The sequence below is a fragment of the Zonotrichia leucophrys genome, chromosome 3 (assembly GCF_028769735.1).
Source record: "Zonotrichia leucophrys gambelii isolate GWCS_2022_RI chromosome 3, RI_Zleu_2.0, whole genome shotgun sequence".
Classification (NCBI taxonomy): domain Eukaryota; kingdom Metazoa; phylum Chordata; class Aves; order Passeriformes; family Passerellidae; genus Zonotrichia; species Zonotrichia leucophrys.
Genome location: NC_088172.1, coordinates 28,253,919 through 28,274,974, shown reverse-complemented (window position 1 = coordinate 28,274,974; position 21,056 = coordinate 28,253,919). Strand labels below are relative to the sequence as shown.

General features: G+C 46.6%; 1 protein-coding gene across 4 annotated transcripts in view; it reads right to left on the bottom strand.

The window, feature by feature from the left end:
• Positions 1–21,056, bottom strand: part of HPCAL1 (hippocalcin like 1) — a 255,446-nt gene that overhangs the window by 44,596 nt on the left and 189,794 nt on the right. Inside the window, exons 1-2 of one of the 4 annotated variants that reach the window (XM_064707712.1) lie at positions 20,423–20,738; positions 4,865–4,911 (exon numbers count right to left, since the gene is read on the bottom strand). The gene's annotated coding sequence lies outside the window, so the exon portion shown is untranslated. Of the gene's footprint in view, positions 1–4,864; positions 4,912–19,727; positions 19,967–20,422; positions 20,741–21,056 lie in introns of those variants that run through there. The other 3 variants (XM_064707713.1, XM_064707714.1, XM_064707715.1) reach the window with 3 other exon arrangements.

Sequence of the window (21,056 nt, the reverse complement as noted above, 5' to 3'; positions counted from 1 at the left end):
CCTGCAGGCATGCAGCTGGACAGACAGGCTGTCTGGAGATATTTCTGACTGCATCCCTTAGCCAAGCTCAACCCTAGGATGCACGTTTATCTTTGCATTACCAGGGTACCAAGCTGCTGCAGGTTAATGAGAAGGACCTGAGCAAGGTAAGGATCCACTCTAAATTACCATTTTTTAAAATTAAGACTGGTGGGGCCTGATATAAAAGCCAGCAAGGTGGATGGACAGAATTGCTGGTCTCATTTGCTTGAATTAGAGGGGTCCTCAAGGCTTCAGGTGGGTGAAACCCACTGCACTCCCTTGGTGACTGCCCAGGAAACTCCACTGAGCACTCCCAAACCTTGCTCCCTCTTTCACCAAAGCCCCCCACTCACACCAAAGCTTCTCCCAGCAAGTCCCTGACAGCAAAAGCCAAGGTACCACCTTATTTTATTCTGAGCCTGGCTAGCACAGTAGAGGTCACAGGAACATTAAAAATGTAATAACTCACTGTAGAGGAGAGAGGGAAAAAAAAAAGTGTTGAGTTCATGACTAATCTTTGCAGCTCTTGCCATAGACAGGATTTGTACAGACATGTTGATTTTTTATAAAAATAGTAAATCGTATTACACCCATGCTGCAAGACCAAAGATTCACAACGATACCTTAATACAGCTTAAATAAAAATAGTACTACCTGAGTCAATCTGAGCATGATAATGCTTGGTAATCCCACACTCTTAGGGGATGAACAGTTGTATAGCAGTGAATCAACACGAGATACTTGCATTAGGAGCCACTCCTTTTTCATGCTACATAGCAACATCTCTACAAAATGGAGAAGGCAGGTGGAGTTTGGGGGAGCACAGTGGGGAAAACAGGGCAGTTACAGACCCTTGCTATCTTCTAGCTTGGAAATCTTGGCTAAGTGTTTACTTTTTTAGAAAGAAAGCCTGCTTTAGTTCCCATCACAGTAAAGAATTAAGGAAAAAGTTTGAATTTTAAAAGTTTTTGAAAAGTGAGCAATCCCAAAGCCTGTGAGCACTCAAGAGATTCATTCATAAAACAAACACAGCTGAACAGCAGTGTTGCACAGTCATTCTGGGTTTTTTTTCTTAACATCCTTGAATGAGCAAACAGTGAATATGGAAAGTAAAAGTGCAGTACAACACAGAAGGTCTAAACAGAGGAGACATCAGTAAAACCTATTTATAATAAGAATGTAAAAGCTGAAGACTCGAATAGCAATTTTTAAAGGTGGCTAAGGAAAAAATTGGAAGCTTTGATTGAAGACATGTTAAATCATAATGAATTACTTTCAATTACTTTGTTACATAAGCTACTCACAAAAGGTGCTTCATTTGCTATTGTGCTCCCATTTGTTCTTTTTTAAGACACATTTTCCAGTTAATTGCACTTCCATCTCCCCTACCTGTACCCACAGTATAGATTTATGTATGGCAGACATGTGGCCCTCACAGCTCCCTCCAGACAGGAGGAAAGGTAACAGGAAAAGTTAACAGAACTGAAAGGTCTTCCTTTCCCTAAGAGGACTTGAGTTTGGGCTCTGAAACAAGGCAGATTTTAAAGGCTGTAGTGCAGATAATGCACAGGGGAAGGAGAATACAGCCTCAAATTCCCACATCTTGCCTGCTCCCTACTCCTTCTCTGCCCTGGTGCTCAGCCTGGCACTGCTGCTGGGATTTTTTCTTCACCAGGAAGGGTGATCCCATGGGACCCTTCCTGGATATGGGGATCCAGGTAGGCTGTAGAGAAGGCAGAGAAATGCTGACAAGGGCAGTAGAGGCAGAGCCAAGCTGAAAGACACCAGGACTCCAGGATGAGGAGATCCTGGTGAGGGGGGACATCCTAGTGATGACCAGAGCCAGGTCATGGGGACATGCCCCTGCCCTTGCTCTGTGCACAGAACAGCATATTTCCAACAAATTTCCCAACACCAATTGCGAGAACATTCCCTGACTTCCAGGTTTTGCCACAGGTGATCCTGAGATATGTTCAGAAGTTCAGCCGTCCAGTACTTCTTGCACCCTCCCACTCAAGGGGACCCCCCCTTCCCACAAACACAAAGACTGCAGAGGTCTTAACTCAGCTTTCAGTTTAAAAATAGGATGTTTCTCAAAGCCAGTTTGGTAGGACAGATCTGTCAGTCTGGCTGCAAAAACTTTCACTTTCATGTACCAAACACACCAGAGAAGCAGGGAGCCCTGTTCCAGACTCAGAGCCCCACGTCCCTGCCAGCAGCAGGCAGTTTCTGAAATGATGTTCACACCACCTCATGTCCCATCCTCTGCCCTCCCTGGCCATGGGCCACAGCCACTTATGTGCTCTTCCAGAGCCTCACAGAGGTCACAGCAATGCCACCACACCAATGCACTGCACCCAGACAGAGACAGCCCTCCTGACCACATCCCAGCTCTGACCTCCCAGCACAGCCACCCAGCAGCACCCTGGAACAGGCCAAGGCACGGGGCCCCTGGCCCAGCTGTGCATTCAGGTGTCCTGTGCAGGGTGGCCTTGATGGGTGCATGTCCCATCATGTGTCTGGCTCCCTGGGCTTCCCTGCCCAGAGCTGCTTATGTGCTTACAGGCAGAAACACAGGTAAGCAGCTTGCTGCATCAGACCTGTGCTATCCCAGCAGGACAGCATCCAAATGTCAATTCCCCGTTCCATGGCCAGCACCCTCACTTCCAGATGTGCTTAGCTGGGGTAAAATTCAAGCTACTTTCAGGCAGGCTCATATACATTTTAGTTTCATACTTTGTTCTGAAGCCATCCATGTGCCACTGGCCACACATTACATTTTGGAAAATGCCCATCTGGCTCAGCACTGGTCTGCCTTCAAGTCTGCCTCTTACTCCATGTTAAACATGAACTGATACAGCCTGACCAGTGTAAGGAGCTGTTATGCTCTGGAGATGTACCTTCTACTGATATGGATCACATGAATTCCCAAACTGAAATCATGGACAGACCTGGACTTGAAAACATGAGGAATACAGACCATTGAAGCATCAAAGAATGTGATGTACAACCACCCAACAACTCTAAGCTCTGTTAGCAAAAGTGCATCAGGAGCCCAAGCTCCTAGGAAAGACCACAGGAGCTTTTCAAAGCACTACCCAAAGAGACTACCCAGGAGAAAGACGTATTAAACAAACAGTCAGGAGTATCAACAAGTGATTTTTTTACTCATACCCTGTTCAGGTGTTACCTGAAACAGGAAAACCCAATTTTAAGTACAATTTAAAGAGACAGTTTAAAATTACCTGGATTTTGCACACATGGTATTACTGTCATCCATCTCATACTCCTCTCTGTCCTCAGAAGAAGAGTTTTGTTTCATTTTTCAACCTCTCAAAGAAGATCCACTGAATATTCAGGTCCCAGTACAGAAATTAGCAATACAAACCATGCAGGTTTACAATACAGATCCCATCCTATCTGCAGGGCTGGGGAAGAGGAGGGTTCATAAGCTACTGCTCACAAGAGCATTCTGGTGAAAGGCATGTGGGATTCGTGATTTGGGCTCACAAAACTCAAGTTTTAGGAACGCAAGCCTCAATATAGAAAATAAGTGTACGACAGCTTACTAAGGAAGGAATGCTGAAAGAGGGAGTTGATAAGATATACATTTAAGGGATGTTAAGTAAGCCCCTTATAAATACCAAGTAACCATTTCCTAGCACAGTGAACACATATTTAGGTTAACAGACACACCAAACTCCATCATCCTCCCCATATTTAAGTTGACAGACACACCAAACTCCATCATCTTCCCCTGCCCTGAGAAATGACCAGTGCAGATGGTTACATTTCATGTGGATGGACACTTCAAATCAGCCTAGGACCATGTGTATCAAAAGGCATCTGATCTATGGCAAGTGCACAGATTTGGAAGACAGAGGAGTCCATTAGAGGTTTGGGGCACTCGGCCATGGTTCATTAGTCAGTCTGAACACACAAGAGCTCTAATGGCCTGTATCCTGTGCACTAGGGAAATGCAACGAAAGAATGAACTTCCTGAGGAATTAATGGGTAATTATATAATTTGGTTCATCTCATGGGAAAGAAAACTAGAATTGAAAAAGGAAATAGAGTATGTATTTCTCTAGAAACAACGAAAACAAACAGTAAAGAGTGTTGCAGAGCAGAGTCTCAGCTGGCACCATCGGAGAGACCAGCTCCAGCAGAGGAAAAGAAATTGCACTGATTGACATCAGCATTTTGCACCTGCAATGGCACCAATTGGCAGTTCTTAGCAATCTCATCCTCCTGCAGCTCTTGACTGATTTAATGTTTCACTTAATCACAAATAAGAACCTAATGAAGTGCATAAAAATGAAATACGTGGAAGCCTTGGGTGCAGGCAGAACAAAATCAGTCACATGTGGCAGAGATTAGCATGGGTTATGCAGCTCATATAACTCTCTGGAAGTTGCATTCCTTTAGATTAACACCTTGGACAAAACAGAAGGGAAAAAAAATTCTGAGATTGCTTTCTGACACAGAAAACACCGCCCCAGTGGGATGTGTAGGCTTTTAGTAAAAAATGCAGCATAATTTGTACAGATTATCTCTAAAGTCAAGTATTTTTTTAGATGTAGCAGTTCACTTATGCAATCTCAGGAAATTATTTTTAGTTCAAAGGTTATTATTAAGTGCAAATCTTAACATTTTGACAACAAACCCCTGCTTAAAGATTAGCCCTGCCAGCTTTAAAATTAAAGCACACCATTAACTCAGCAAATGCAAACTTCTGCACTCAATGCAGAACAAAAAGCCTGCATTTTCTATTTCTCATTTAGTTTTACTATTACTAAATTATAGAGTGCCTCAAAAGGAGCAGGGTCTGCAAAGTACTCACCACCTATTTTGGAATCTCTTCAGAGAAGGTCCACAGGGCCCGATTACCTGGAAGAGAGGGCACAAACCAAACATGCTTTACATTACAGCTTTTCTCTAAGTGACAGTCTTCACACTCTTGGCCTCTCCTGTAAAAGCTACTGTTCCCAGTTCAAAAAAAAACCCCAGAAATAGTCTAAACATGCAAAAACCCTACTCCAGTTCTTACCCTACAATGGGAAACAGCTTTGTTGTGTATTTGCATTTTATTATTTGTCCTGAAATAAGAAATATTTCCATGTTGAAAAATGTACAGATTTGTCTTGAATTCAGACAGCAAATTCTTCTGATGTTCAACAATCTGTTGAAATCACCCTTTTTATTTTAAATATTTTTTTGTAAAAATTCATCTTCCAAAATAAGGAAGTCTTAAGTTCAGATTCAGAAGGTTTGCTTAGCTCATATCACAGAATATTACTACACCAAGATGTAAAAACTGGAACAAAATAAAGGAAGAATATGAGAGAGCCAATTCCAAGTTTACTGCAGCCACTGAGCATTGCTCTGAAAGGTTAGAAATCACTTTTCTTTCACTGAGCATGTTTCTCAAGGAAAAAAAAATAAAGCAATTTGCATCCCATCAGCATCTGTCAGCTCTGAATGCTGAGGGTTCATCAGGCTTCAAGGAGTCACAGATAAGAGCACCAGGAGCAAGGTTCACCTTCTCCTGTGATTCCTAATCTCTCAAAATCTGTGGATTAGAAAATCGAAAGCAAGTGACTTGCTCAGATTCCTTCTCTCACAGAGCTGATCATGATTCTCCTCCACCAGCAAGGCCAAGTTCAGCTGGGAAGAATTCATCTTCTCCAACCCAATAGACCAACTTCTTTCCTGCCAGATCCCTGTCTGACCCAGTAGCCCTGTAATTTCTGCAAACAAGTCCCACTGTGTTTAGCTCCCAGGTGCCTCCAGCCCACACCTAGCACACACATGTGGCCTGCCCAATGTCAAATCCCAGCCACAGACATCCCAGACAAAGCCTCCCAACAGCCTCCTTTTGACACTTCACCATCCCTACAAGGAGGAGTTCCTGCTTTTCATGATCCCACTCACACTCATTTCCACTGGCCCTAACCCCTACAGACACAGGGTTTCATATTTCTCCCCTTACAGCAAGCTGCTGCTGTTTGCAGACACTGTAAACTCCTCATGCCAATCCCACACCTCCTCTCCAGACCAAACACCCTTATTCCTTCCCATCATTCCCCTTGAGTCCTGTTAATCAGATCCTTGCTGGCCTTTTCCATTTTTTTACATCTTCCCTCAGGTGCAGTGCCCCAAGCAGGATTTAGTACTCCAGCAATACCAAAGCACCAGGAGATCCCAACACTGGACACAAAGTCCATCCCCCTGCTTATGGAAGCATGTGTCTGCTGCTGTTGGGGCAGGATGATGCTGGAAAAGCAATGACCCACCATGACCCCACAACACTTTTCAGTGGAAGCCCTCCAACCACCCCTGAGTGTTCCATACAGCCAACCCACTCACCAGAGATAAATGCAAGCCCACACTAAAAGCCTTCTGGTGGGAATGATGGACCCTCCAAGGTCATCTTCTGGTTTCAAGTCCAAAGCTACTTGAAAATCAAATAACTTTCTCCCCCCAAGTACTTGTAATATCCCCTAGTTTGGTGCTACTTGTTGAGTATTCTATCAAATGCATCAGTAACAATGACCCATGCCATTGGGTCCACTTTTGGAAATTCTCACACAACACTACTTCTGAGCTTGTTCACACACAGAAGCTAAGTCTGGATCATGGTCAGCACACCAACCTTGCACTATCCATAAGTTTCAACCAAATTTCTTTTCCTTAGGGTTTTTTTTTTCTATTAATATCAAAACATCACCAAAAACCTAACTAGGATTGGAGTAAATCATATAATCTGTTCTTTTTCTATCTACAGGACGTGTTAGCCTGCTCCAGAGAGTAATTAGGATGTCTGACATTATTTGTTCCAAACTAACCCATGCTGACTGTTACTCATAAGCACCCAGAAGATGACTAGGTGGGAAATAATTTATTAACTTCCAGAAAAACACTGTAATAAAAGTCAGAGTGACTGCACTGCGATTCCATCTCCTCCTTTTAAAAAAATTAGCACTATATATTTTGGTTTTTGATTGTTATGGTAACCTCACAAATTCTCCACAGGTTTTCAGAAGTAAACACCAAGAAGAAATTGAAAAGAAGTCAAACAGCCAGTGGAAATACAGCTCCTTCTACAAATCACAGAACAAAACAAGTGTCACAGAGGGTATCCTGCCCTGACTTGGGGTCACCAGTCACCCCCTGAAGGTGCCCTGATGACTGGTAAGTGATGCTGCTTGAATGGCTTGTACTGAAGACCAACCTTCCCACGTGCATCATCCCATCATCAGGGGAGCAGTTTCAAACAAACTTCCCTAAGGCCCAAAATGCCTAGAAGGAAAAATAAGTGCAAAGAGAAAACCCCTTAAGTGTGTGCCCCCTAAATGACTGTATTCCTATTTTATCCTGGTAGCTTCCCTCATCAGGACAGATTTTAATTACACCAGTCTTCTGCTCCCAGGAAGTATATTCCAATATATTTTCTATTACCATGAAATTTTCTGTTACTCTTGAGATCCCTGGGCAGGCACTCATAATGTTGCAACCTGGCAGCAACAAAAACATTTAAGCAAATAATTTTAGATTCAACATCTTTTTATGATAAAAACTTAGTATCCTTATCTTACAGAGAGATGGATGTTATTTCTCCAAGCTGCAAAACAAAGGAACCCCAGTGGAAAAACAACATAGGGACAGAACTTGGTCAATGGCAAAATAGGAAACACAACCCACAAACTTTTACTTTCTCTTCTGTGTTGCTGCTACAAAATTGTTGTACTTTCCCCATCCAACAAGTAAAATAGTGCAATTTATTTGGCCATATTTATATGCACAAAGTAAATGGAATTTGGCATCCCAAAAGACTTTCAGGGATGTCTGAAATAATATAAAACCATTGTTCCAACCTGCAGGAGTAGAGGGTAACTGGATAGCACACAATAATTTCTATGTTTACAGTCCATGCAGTATTCAAATTCACTGACAATTAAAAGTATGCTATAAATGAATTAGCAAAAGAAACTCATGGCAGAAATTCAATTACAAAGCAGAATTAAAGGAAGAGATATCAGAAACTTTTGGAGGCTGGGCAGGAAGAGGTGAGTGCATCAGTCTACTATTTTCAGAGCTGCTAGCAAAAAGCTTAAGAAGACTGCTCCAAACAATCATATGTAAAGATCCTCCTTACAAAGAGAGCTTAACTGAGAGATGTGAGAAACCAAACTGACAAATTATTTTTTCAGAACACATTTTGATCTGACAGGGGTAAAACTCCCTCTGAGAGGTCAAATATCACCCACCCTTGCCTGTCCTGCAGGCATTGCAGCTCTGCCATGTCCTGCAAAATCCTTGGACAGGCCTTGGCTTGTACCAGAGGCACTGCAGACACCTTTTCTTTTGTCTTGTTCTCCAAAGTGATTTTAACCCCATTCCTTTACTTTGAGTCATAGGCATTACATTTTCAGCAGATTCTTTCTGCTCGATGGAGAAGCCTCAAGTGCTGTGGCCACTTTTCTTCCCGTACTGGTCCCTGTTTCACCCTGCCCTGTTCCAGCTTCCATGTGCTCCCCTTGGGTTGATACTACCCTTCATCAATCTTGATGCCAATTACCAATAAACCTCTCCCACACCTCTGAGGTTCAGCTTTCATAGCTGCATGAAGACAAATCAATACTGTTATTAACACTGCCACGTTTGTGGGTGGCGTGCCCTGCCTGCAAACGCCCCACGCAGCAGCTGAGATACTCCCAGGACTACACTAAGGCTCTGCATTCCTTTATTTGCAATTTCTTTTCCAAGTAGACTCTGCTATTTTATAAATATGGGGTGGGGGGTTTTTAAATCTTTTTCTTGCAAATACAAACTGATGAAGGCTTGTAGGACACATAGTTTTGCCATTCCCTTCAGGTATGGGCAGCAATACTCCAGGGACAGGCAAGAACTAATTGTCCTGCGGCTTTGCAGTTGGGCTCAATGGTCATTGCAGGATCTTTACAACTGAGCTGTTCTATTCTATTCTAACTTTCCTCCAGTGCCCCCCAGCCAGCTCACTCATCTCCCAGCACTGCACCTCAGCTTTGGTTGTTCACTTCTGCACATGCCTGTGGATGCACCCAGACAGCACATGCAGCCATGCCAGTCCTTGTGCTGCTGACCAGCTGCTCTGCAGAGTGCCCACTGACCTCTTCCTCTAATGCACAGTCTCTTGCCACTCACATCTCACCCCCTTCTCCTCCCCATCTCTCACACCAGGCCCATAAGCCACCATGCCTGGAGCCCATCTCCACATATGATTCAGCCCACAATGCCAGGAAACAAACTCCCTGGCAGAAACAGAGGCCCCAAGGCCCCCACATTCCAGCAGAGCTGTTGGTCAGTTCACTCTGGCCACCAAAGGAGCACTGCCAACCTGACTTAAGAGAGCCCAGACACCATCACAGCCCAGTGCAGGCTCCTGGGCAGGTTTTGCAGCCCTTCCTGACCTCCAGGGCGCTACACTTAGGGAAACAGACACCGGCTAATGTAAAAGTGTTCTTCTCAATACCCTGATGTGGCTGCAGTGCAGAAACACCTTGGACTGTGCATCACCTGAGAGGCTGGTACTGCTGAGAGAGATTGATGCTGTGTCCACAGCTGCCCTCCTTTTTCTGCCTCAGATTCCTCTAGGGGCACCTCTCCCATTACCATTTCACCTAAGCAATGTGCTTGTAACACCCTCAGTACCTACAATAATAGTAAGAATGCCAGAGCATGGAGGAAACCCCAGGCACTGACAGTATCAGGAAATAGCAACAGGGAGGTGTTCAAAACATTCTTTGGAGGCCATGTATTGCTTATTTGGAACACCTTCTACACCTATTGGCTGAACAGCTTTAACAAGCTCCCAATGCTGCTTTGATTTCACATGCTGTAAAGCAGCCTGCATTTTTAGCAGGTGTCCAATTCCTGCCAGCTCTCTGCCTCCAGGGTTTCCCTTCTGCAGTTTACTTAGACAACCTTCCAAAATAAATTTTTGCAACCTGAAGCCTGTTGCTGTATCACTGGTACTTACATTTGTTCACAAAGCCACCCTGACACTGCTTGGTGAATTTAACCTGCAACAGTGAAGTGAAATGCAAAGCCAGGCCCATACCTCAGCAGGGAAAAAAACCCAAAGAATTGTGGAGGTAGAATCATAGAACAGTTTGGCTTGGGATGCACCTTTAAAGGTGATACAGCCCAACAGCCCTGCAATGAGCAGGGACATCTTCAACTAGATCAGGTTGCTCAGAATGCCTTCCAATGTCACCATGAATGTTCCCAGGGATGGGCCATCAATCACCTCTCTGAGCAACCTGTGTCCATGATTCACCACTCCCACAGTAAAAGACTTGTTCCTTCCATCTAGGCTAAAGCAACCTTCCTTCTGTTTAAAACCATTACCCCTTATTTTACCATCAAAAAACCAAACAAAACCCAAAACAATTTAATTCCACAAAAAACCAAACAAAAAACCAAAACAAACAAACAGAAAACTCAAACCAAACAAATAAAAATGCAGCTTAAAACAAAGGAGAGTGGGTCTGCTGGGTGTGGCAGGGCTGGTGGTATAATCTCTGCCCTGCTTTCCTTCAGTTTCCCTTGGCAATCGGTCTATCAGGTAAGTCAACAAGTCCTTGAGAGCACCAGATATTCACCTGGGAGCTTAAATGAAACTCTCCAAGTGAGTAAGAGACCCACATCCTTCTCTGGAAGGCTGTGACACTCCTGCCCAGGCAGGAACACCATGCCTTAGCTGTGAGACATCAGAGGGGGGCTCACAGAAGTCACAGAAATCCTACCAAATGAACACATCTATTGCCTTAGATTTTTCCTGTGAGATTTTAGAAAATGCTCCATGCTGCCCTATATATGTTCATTGCACATCTGCTCTGCTGGAGCTCTCCTTATAGCACAGCAACGCTTGGAGCAGACTCCAAAATGGCAGGACCTGCATTAGTACCTTAGGTCTGCAGTGACTAACTGTTCCACACCTCCAAAACCCCCATTCTGAGAATTCCCAAGGGTTTATTTATTGAACACAGCTGCAACGTGGTGGTTAAACCATTGACAGCCTGAAGCCTTCTGTACAAGAGTCTTATGTCTGACTGATGTTATCATAACAAGCAGTGATCCCTGCCAGGTTCAGGGAAACAGCAGGGAAATCAACAGGAGCCAGAAGAAGCTTGTGCAAAGGAGAAACCTGCATGCCAACCCGGCCTTTCATGAAACACATCATGGGTACTCCACCACACATTCATCTGGGTGGAGGCAGAAGGAATTCCCCCAACCCAAATTTCCAGGTTGTATTTCTGCATTATATGTCAGTTTTGGCTCCCGTCCCTCCTGACTTGCCTTACTGAATCACAGATCTGCTTAGATGTTGGGGTTTTTTTCCCCAAGAAGGCTATTGACAAATGCCACATACTGCCTGGTCTGACTTGCACTCTAGCAATCAGCCTTCAGCTAAACACAGTACAGACACCTGGGGACAGAGCAGTGCCAGTTATTTATCCTATTTTCTCTTAAACTTTTTTCCAATACAATTAACTAAATTGTGCAATTACACATTCATTGGCCAGGAAGTTTCTCTCTTCCCCTTTTTAGCCCCTTTTTGAGTTGCATTTCCCTGCTTCACAGGATGCTCTAAACTAAACATTACGTTCAAGTTACACAATAAAGATTTGGGAGTGATAGAATGAATGAGGAAGGTCACAGGAAGGGAGGTATCTGCTAAAATAAGATTTGCTAAGCAGCTACACAGGACCTAATGTCAACTGCCTTTTATTACAGCAGACTAATTTATACTAGCTAAGATACCAGATGGAGGGACAAAAGAGATCAATAGTTGAAATAGTTCAAAAATTTTCCAAGGACTGAATGAAACCTGAATTAATTCAAACCCCAAATTCTAGTGATATAAGCAGTTATTCCAGAGCCAAGGTGCCTCACATAACCTTAATCCTCTCTGCATATTGAGGCTCTTTTATGGTACACAAAACCACACTCCAGCTACAGAATATGCAGCTGCATTTAAATTAAGTTTATCACAAACCAGTGCTCCTGGGCAAATCATTTATTAATTTAAAAAAATCTACACACTCTCATCTTTATAAGGGGAAAACCATCTTGGAAGGGAAGCAAAAACCAGATGCACCAGTGTCTTGTTAACCTCCACAGAGCTGGAAAAGCAATGTTAAGTGCAAAACTTCCAGCACACATCAATTGCAGTTTCAGAGGCTGTAAAATATCAACCTCAGGTGACAAAGATTTCTCTAAGCTGAGGGTCTTCCCTGCTCTGCCAGGACAGGCTGTCCCTTCCTCACAGGCAGCCCTCCTGCAGCGCACAATTCACCTTGGCACAGCCTGTCCCTGCACAGCCAGGGCACGTGCAGGTGGGGCTCTCCGGAACACATCTGGGCAAACTCCTCCTCAGGAGCCACAGGGACACCAGGGCAACCATGCTGGAAGTCCCCTTGTCTTTTTGCTTGGTGGGAGCCAGGACCTGCAAGAAGCCAGGCTCCTGGAGAAGTCTGACAGTGACCACCTTGACGTCTTTGAGACCTGTCACCATTGCTATTCCAGCCAGGGATTTTTCCCTCTCCTTTCATCCACTTCTGACTACCAGTTAAGAAATGGCTTTAAATGGAGGCTGATATCATGAGCAGGAGCCTGGCATCTCCATGGCTTGATGTGGGCAGCAGGGTGAGATGGGGGAGGCGAGGAGACAAGCAGTGACGAACTGGCACCTGCAAGCCCCCCAGCACAGCAGCCACAGGCTGCGGCCAGAGCCACAGAACCTGGCACAGGGATGTCACTGTCACAGAGAGACATGGCAGTGGTGGCTCGCCTTGAGTGGCTCAGCCTGTGGCACTGCTCTGCCCCAGCACCTGCACACCTTCCTCAGGCCCCACTGCATCTGAACACTGGGCAGGACACAGGGAGTGTGCTGGCACAGCATTACACCCCTCGTGGTACTCACACACCACAGTCTGTCTTTCCATCTTTCCGTCTTTCCATCTAAGGCTACTCCACCTCAAGGCACACTTCTCACAAACCCCTGAGAAGCCATTAATATTCAATAGTCAGCCTAGACTTTTGCATGCATACATACACCTTAAGGACACCAAAACTTCTACTACAATGTTTTTGCAATGCTTTCCTGGAACTGAGCAAGCAGTGCAGAAGTTTTTGTTGGAAACATGTCTCCTCACCAAGCATAAAAAGCCATCAAACCCATTAGTGATACATAGAAGACCCCAGCACCAGCAGTGGGCATCAAACATCTGAAAACAAAGCTCAGCACAGCGAATTCAAAATGTCCCAACACAAATGGGGCTAACCTACACCTGGCTGTGAAGCCCCAGTGCTCAGAAGGTGATGGCTCAGCCAAATCTGAGGAAGATCATCTTTGAATGTGTCCAGCAACAAATAAGAGCTCTGAAAATGGCAAGTGCACCTTCATTTCCAAACCGTGCCTTCTGAATTACACCCATAAAAGCAAGCACTCAGTAAATTCAGCTGTTTCTGGTGCTATCAGTTCAGAACAGTGTGTCTTACTTAAGGGACGGGACTTCTGGGAAGCTACAGCACGCACCATGTGAACAGCCTGCCACCAGCCCCCAGCAGGGGCCATGAAAGACACAGGGGCCATGAAAAACACCAGGAAACCTGAGAGAAGAGAAATCACAGTTGGTGTGACTGATCAGACCAGATCTGACAAACCCCATGTGCACCAAGACATTTTGTCAGAAGAGAGACAGGGAGATCCCTCCCATGAGACGCTCAGCAATTGCATCCATCCTCCATGCTGGACAGTCCAGTGGTACCTCAGCAGCTGTCAGCAATGGAATTTCCCCCACAAAGATTCCTCTATTCTTTGTGACTGGTAAAGAAGCATTGCTGGAGTCACAGATTATTCAGGTTGAAACTCATTGGAGGGCTGCTCCATCTGAACAGGACAAGACGGATTCTTTGCTCCCTTGCAAATCCCACCAGGTCAGGAGGCTTCCCATGGGAACAAACCTGGCTGGGAAATTCAGCCTGCAGGTTCAGGGAATCTTTAAGGAAATGGGAGATGAGGGCTAGAGAATGAATTAAAGCGTGATCTTTTCCTGTCTCCTTGTAACAGAGCTTTAGGGCCAGATTTAAGAAAGAATGCCATTTTAAGAAGCGTGACACCAGCAGAACAGAAAGTTGTGGCTGCAGTCTACAGAGCTGAATCTCATTTACTTTCAGACCATTACCACCGCTTCAATTACCCTCAGTTGGAATGAAATCTAATTTCCATTTAAAAAATTATCTTTTGATGCATCTTTTGATAACCCTAGAAGAAACCCTGACTGTCCTGGCAGAGCTGCTGCTCCTGGGATGAGCCTGGCACAGAGGATCACAGCACCTCAGGCTCACACTGTGCTCCTTGTGGGGACAGGCAGATGCAGTGACCAAATTCCTGACATCCAGAGAAGGGGCTTCAGTCATCTCTGAGAGTGCAGTACCCAGTGATGAGCAGGGGAGCCACCTGAAATTAAAAGGTCTCCCAAACTGATTTCAGCCAGTTTGCTTCACGTCAAGCATAAGCCAAGGGAAATAATTTCCCATGGGATTTGGGGAAATCAGGCTTCTTACATCAGGGGTGGTCTTGGTCTGTCATCCTCCCCCTGGATGCAACCATCCAGGGTTCATTGCACAAAGCCACTAGAGAGGCTGACACAAGCACGTGCTCATTCCCATTTAAATGGTTCTGACTTTCAGAAACACATGTGATTCCACTACTGTCAAACATCTGTGTTTTCAACCCACGTTTTATTTGGCATAAGTGCCTCCTTTAATAAACTCTTACACACAGGAGCACCCATTTTCTGGAAAGCCTCCCAGAACCTCTGTGAAGCAAAGCTGACATACATGAGCTCAAGAGCAATAAAACCCAGCCCAGCAAAAATTGTGGTGACTAACCATGGAGGGCTTTACACTGATCCCACTTTCTTCCCCCCCTGTCCTTGTACAGTGACTCCAGCTCTCTCAGTACAAGAGCTTTAGGAGAGTGGACACCACGGAGGGGAGATCAGAGAGAAGACACAAGACACAGGGGTACTGACTGTTGAAAAAGAACCTGGAATTGGATGGAAGCTGGAAGGAAAAGCAGAAAGCCCAGCTTGTTCCAGGACAGTGCTTTGATCACCCTGCAGATGATGAAAGGCAGCTGCCTGTGACACACACTGGCCAGGCAGCTCCCGCCAGGCCCCTGCTCCCAAGCCGTGGCTTCAAGCTGCTGCCTTCCCTCCAGCTCTGGCAAGGGAGATACAGGGTTTTCAAGTGTCTTCTAACATACTGAAGAGCTGTTGCTTCTAGGCCTTTCCCAAGCACTGCAAAGTTTGGTTGCTTTTATTTTTTGAACACACATTTCATAACCCAAGTCGGTGCTAATGGTTACGCATCCACAACATCTTCCCATGGAACTCCCACTCTCCTCTCACACACTGGCAGCTTCCAGCCAGCAACCCCCAACTGCCCTGCAAAGAAATTTTCCCCAGATAAGTTTTAAGAAAGAAAAAGTGATTGTGTTTGGAGAAACTAAATTTGTCTGCTAAAAAAAATAAAAATAAAAAAAGCTTTATTTAAGAGAAAAAGGAAAGGATGCCCTGCCTATGCTAACTGGCTTTGACAGTGGCTATCTGCATTGTGACCAAACCAGTGAGCTTTCTCCCCTCACACAGTGGGCGAGCTGCCAAGAACAGAGCATCCTGCGCATAATGCCCTTTTGAAAGAAAAAAAGAAACCTGAAAAAAACTCCTGCTACCTCCGAGCAAGGAGAAGCTCCTTCCTGCAGAGCCAGGCCAGGCTGTGAGGAGCAGAGGTGAATGAGGAGCGGCAGGGAAGGCTGGCGAGGCCGGCCTGCAGCACGCCCACGCCTGGCTCCCAGCCCCCTGAAGGCATTTCTTTTCCTCCCTCCTCCCTCCGCCGCCCCCGACTATTCTAAAATGACTTTGCATGAGCCACACGCCAACTTCTAGGCACAAGGCACCGTGTATTTCCTTATTCCATGCCCAAGCTATACCATCCATCACGTTTTTATTTTCAGCAGATTACAAGAATCTGGAGTTTACACACAAGTTTACACAAGTACACGCTCCCACTCCCAGACAATTCGTGTGAAATGCTTCTTGCACTTCCATTGCTGGGAAGAACGTGCCCAAAGCAGGTATGCTGCATGGTTGGGGAATCAAAAACAAACCCCTCTGCCACTCTGACTAGTCCACCGGCTAATTCATTACGATAAACCCATTGTCCAAAACAAAAACATTATTTAATTGCTAAACCAGCTGCCCAAGTTTAGCTGTTGCTCTTGGCAAACATATCAGGATCTCAGTACGCCTGTTTTTCAGCAAGTATCTCTGTAGGTGCAAGCCATGCCTTCCACCCTTGAAGTCTCTGTCACCAATCCAGCGTTTTCCAACCTAAGTGGATATTTAAAGGGATACCATCAGCTTAAACACCTCTCTGAATGCATTAAGATTACAGCAACTGAAATACTAGCAAGCATCCTTCTTTTTTCCCCCCCCGCCCCGAGCTGTTAAACATGCAATTATGCAGCTGCACTCTTCCCCATCAGACAGCCTGATTTCCTTTAAAAACAGAGGGCAGAAAAAGAAAAAACAGAACATATTTGAAGGAGTCACCAAAAAAGCTGGCAGAAGCTCTCAGAGGCTGATCCCTGAAGTGCATGCAACTACAGCTATGTCTAAGTTTTCTTGCTGCTTTTTCAAGTAGATTGAGCCCCTTCAGACAGACAGCTCAATCACTGGGAAAGACATTGCATGCAAGGGAAGAAAAAGGCTGGCCAGGTTGTAGATGGCATCTTTTGAACAGAATGCTGCTTGGCATGTGTTTCCACATTGATCACCAGGGAGAATTCCTTAAATTACTTGCTACTCTTTTTGAATTTAAAAAGATACACACCTGCAGGACAAGAAACACAGAAACAACCCAAGTAGCACTGCCATTTGTTTCACACTGGTCATTCACAGGTATCTACAAACCTACTGTGCAAATGATAAGCAGCATTTCTTAACAATAATAATAATAATAAAGGCATCTTTCATGCAGTGCAATTCAGAAAAACTGCAATACTTCTTAGACTACGAGACTGATCTGCCCTCCCCCCCTCAGCTCCTGCCTTCTAATTCCAGCACAATCAGAGCGGGAGAATGCATAATTCATCCTGTGGCCGACCCTGTGGGTCTCCCAGTCATTAAGCAACACCAGACTTCCAGAAAGGTCACATTTCCAGGAGAGTCAGATGAAAATTCTCTCCTATCCACTGAAAGACTCCGAGAGGTAAAGTAAGGAACTCCTCATGGAGCATCTGCCCCCACTGTTCAAGGATTCACAATTCCTCTGCCAGCAGAGCATGACAACAGGCAGAGGATATCTATCTGGGTAAGTCGAGAAATGCAGAAATCAGTGGGTTAATTAGCAGGTTAGCAAAACAAAACCGACTTGTGGAACCTTTTATGCAACAAAAGACTGATGTAGTGAAGATAACTGTTTGCATTGCTTATACTCTCCGGCTGGGAGAGGGTTATTGGAACAATGGAAATTTTAAGCACTGATTGAAAAATAATTTCTGTTCATTAAAGCTAAACTTCAAAAACTTTGCAAAAGCAAATCCTTTCATTATCCATGGGTAGGATCACACACAGTACAGTAACACGGTTAACACAATGTAAGCTAAACCTCTTGCTAAAAGAAATTTAACTTGTATCCAAGTTAAGCTCAATGAAGATGCAGATGCTGGACACAAACAATTTTCTAATACAGATAATGAACAAAAAATATGACAGAAAACATTTAAAAAGAAGAGTCCGTATTTCTTCCATGAAATGGAAAACACATTGCATTTTTTCCTGAATCTGACCTAAAAGTCATGCTTGAAGGAAATTCCAGCATTCTTTGGAAAAGTGTGAGATCCTCTTCCCATGAGTATCAGTGCATCTTGCACATGCAAACAGCACAACATCATTGCTTACAGTTTCACATCACTGAAAGGAAGTAAAAATCCCAATGATATCGAATTTTAATCCACACTGCCTCCTTGGTCTACCAGGATTCTTGTCTCTCCCGTGTCAAATTAATCAACACTCAGAAGAATGTTGCCTTGCTTGTAAAAAAAAAAATCACGTCACATGTGGATTTTTAATTGCAACATTTCTAAACCCAGATTACATGCTTTCTTTTTTTATCTTTTTTTTTTTTTTTTTTTTTGTGGAGTCATAATCCAAGTTTAATGTTGTTTAGGCCACAAATTAATCTCTATCCCCATCTCCCAACAACTGCCCATGTTACTTCCATGGCCATGAGCTCGGGTGGTAGAATGGGGGCACCACAGTGCCAGCTGCGGCATGCAGCGAGCCAAGCATCGCCTGCACCGGCAGAGTGGCAGCCTCATCTGAGAGCTAGAAAGGTTTGTCTACACAAGTTCCTGCCGGTGCAAGCAGCCAGCTGCAAGAGCAAACCCCACTCCAGCACTGTAGCTATTCCCTGAACGGACTAAGCTATGCCAACAAAAGCACTTTTTTTGCCAGCAGAGCTGACTCCTCAGCAGAGCTCCTGACAGTGTTGCAACAGCCACTCTACGGTGGCACCCATTTTTTTCCCCTCACAGTTTCCTGCACTTCCACCTCTACACAGAGAAAGGCAAGAAGCAAAGAAATGCAGAGAATAGGTGTGAGGACAAGGTGATGCTGGCTGGCCAGCACCTCCTCACCGAACCTAAGGAAAATGTGAGATGATCTACCTTGTTCCCCAAGCCCCGCTACACTACATGCAGGTGAACACACTCAGCTCCAAGATCCATTCACCTGAATCAAAGGGTCCCCAATCCAAGCACCTGAGAAGAGCTGAGGGGTCAGGAGCAAGGCAGATGCTCGGCCCTGGAACAAGCACTGAGGCTCCTCCTGGCTCTGCTCCCTGGCCCAAAGCACCCGGCAATGCTGGTGGACTCCAGCATTGACAGCATGATAGCAGTGGCAGCTGAAACAGACCCCCAGCCTTTGCTCAAATTTCATCTCAGGCTAGAAGAGCTTTTGAACCTAAAATTATGACAAATACCTCCCATTAGGAAAAACAGAAAATATTTTGGGGAGGGAGTAATTGTTTCCTCCTTTCTTCCTCCCACAGAGAAAATCTGATCTTCCTATCAGATTTTTATTTGAGAATGGGATTACAGAACATTGCTCTGCTATGGTGCTTGACTACAAGTATTCCAGGGAAAAAGCTCAGGATTTTGTCACATAGGTATAAATCACCCAGCCATGAGCAGGAGACACAGACCTACTGAGCACCCAGCTGTTTTTCTCAGCAAACCTTTCGTTCCTGACAATGCATTAGATGACCTTTTCCCAAACCGAGCAGGAACTTATTTACATAGAAACTTTCTTGTAAACACACTTGCCTTGTTTTATTTCTTATTTCTTGCAATTCTCCCTACTTCGGCAGCTGGCAGTGTGTGCTGGAGCCATGTGCTCCAGCAGGTCCCCCAGCAGCCTGATGCAAACCACGGCTGGCAGATGCCTTTGCCGCCACAACCTCACAGGAGCGGGGTGTCCCCCCTTGCCCGGATTCCATGGAACTGGGGTGACCTTGGCCGCAGCCATCCGGCCTCCAGCACAGCCCCAAACATCTCTCAGGCGGGGAGACGGACAAAAAAGCAAACTCACCGGAGGCAAACGCCAGCATTTTTAAAAGGCCGATTGGGAAGGTTGGCAATAGGAAGTCCGGGTCTGTAGGAGTTGACTCAAAGGGCCCTGCAACATTCATGCGTCGGGAACTTCTCCGGGTAAACCATTAACCACCATAAAGCAGCGCTGCGAAACGCCCCTCACCATCGGGGAGGCTCTCACACAGCCGAGCACACACGCGGGCTGCATGGGGATGTGCACACACAGATGTACAGATATCCGTACACCCACAGGCGTGCAAGGACACAGACACACACGGCTTGGGGTTTTTTAAGGGCAGGGGAAACGCTGGCAATTCCCTCCGCTCGGGGCGAGGCGAGCGCTGACACCGCAGCCCCGCCGCTGCCGAGGGGGATCCGCTCGCATCCCCCGGGCGCGAAGCGGGCGCCGGGATCCGCTCCGCATCTCCGGGCGGCGAAGGGAGCAGCCGCCCCGCTCCGCGCCCGCGGGGATGTGAGAGAAGCGCGGAGCGCCCCGCGCCCACAATCCCGGCAGGACGTTCTGAGCCTTCTCTCCCCGAAAATACCCCCGCCAAAGGCAGGGATCTCCCCCTTCCCTCCAGCTTCGCTCTCCGACAGTCCCCGCGGCAGGAGAGAGCGCGCAGACCTCCCGCAGCCCCGCCGAAGTTTCCGCGCCGCTCCGCGGGCAGCGGCGGAGCAGCCCCGGCTGCTTACCCGGCTGGCGGAGCGGGGTCCCGGGGCGGCCTGGAAGCGGCGGCGGCGGCTGCGCGGGGGCGCGGCGGCTTCCTGGGAGCTACAACTCCGCGGCGGCGCCCGGGCGAGCCGCGCGCCTGCGGAGCGGCGGCGAGCGGGGAGGAAAAGAGGAAATGAGCGGGAGGCGCATTGGAGGGAGGGAGGGGGAGGAAGGAGCCGTCGCCGAGGGACCAGGGAGAGCGAGGGACGAAGCGCAACTTCCCCGGCGGGGCAGCGGGCGCGCCGGGGGGCGGAGCGCACCGCACCGCACCGCACCGCCGCTCCGCGGCCGCCCCGCGGCGTGCGCAGCGCCCGGCCCCGCGCTGGGGCCGCCCGCCGCCGCCGCTCCCGCCCGCCGGACACTTGGTATCGCCCTGCCCGCCCTGCGGGGCCCCGCCGCGGGCAGGAAGTGCGGGGCCGGGGGGGCAGCGCGGAGAGGGGGCTGCGCGCCCGCGGGGAGCTGCGCCCGCCCCGCTGGAGCTCGCTGCCGGCTCCACCGGCACCGCGGGCACCGGGAGCGGCGCGGGAAAAGTTCTGATTTATGATGTTGGAGGGTTTCACCACCTCACTTTTTTTCTTTTATTTCCTTTTTTTTTTTTTTACCCCTAAAACAAAC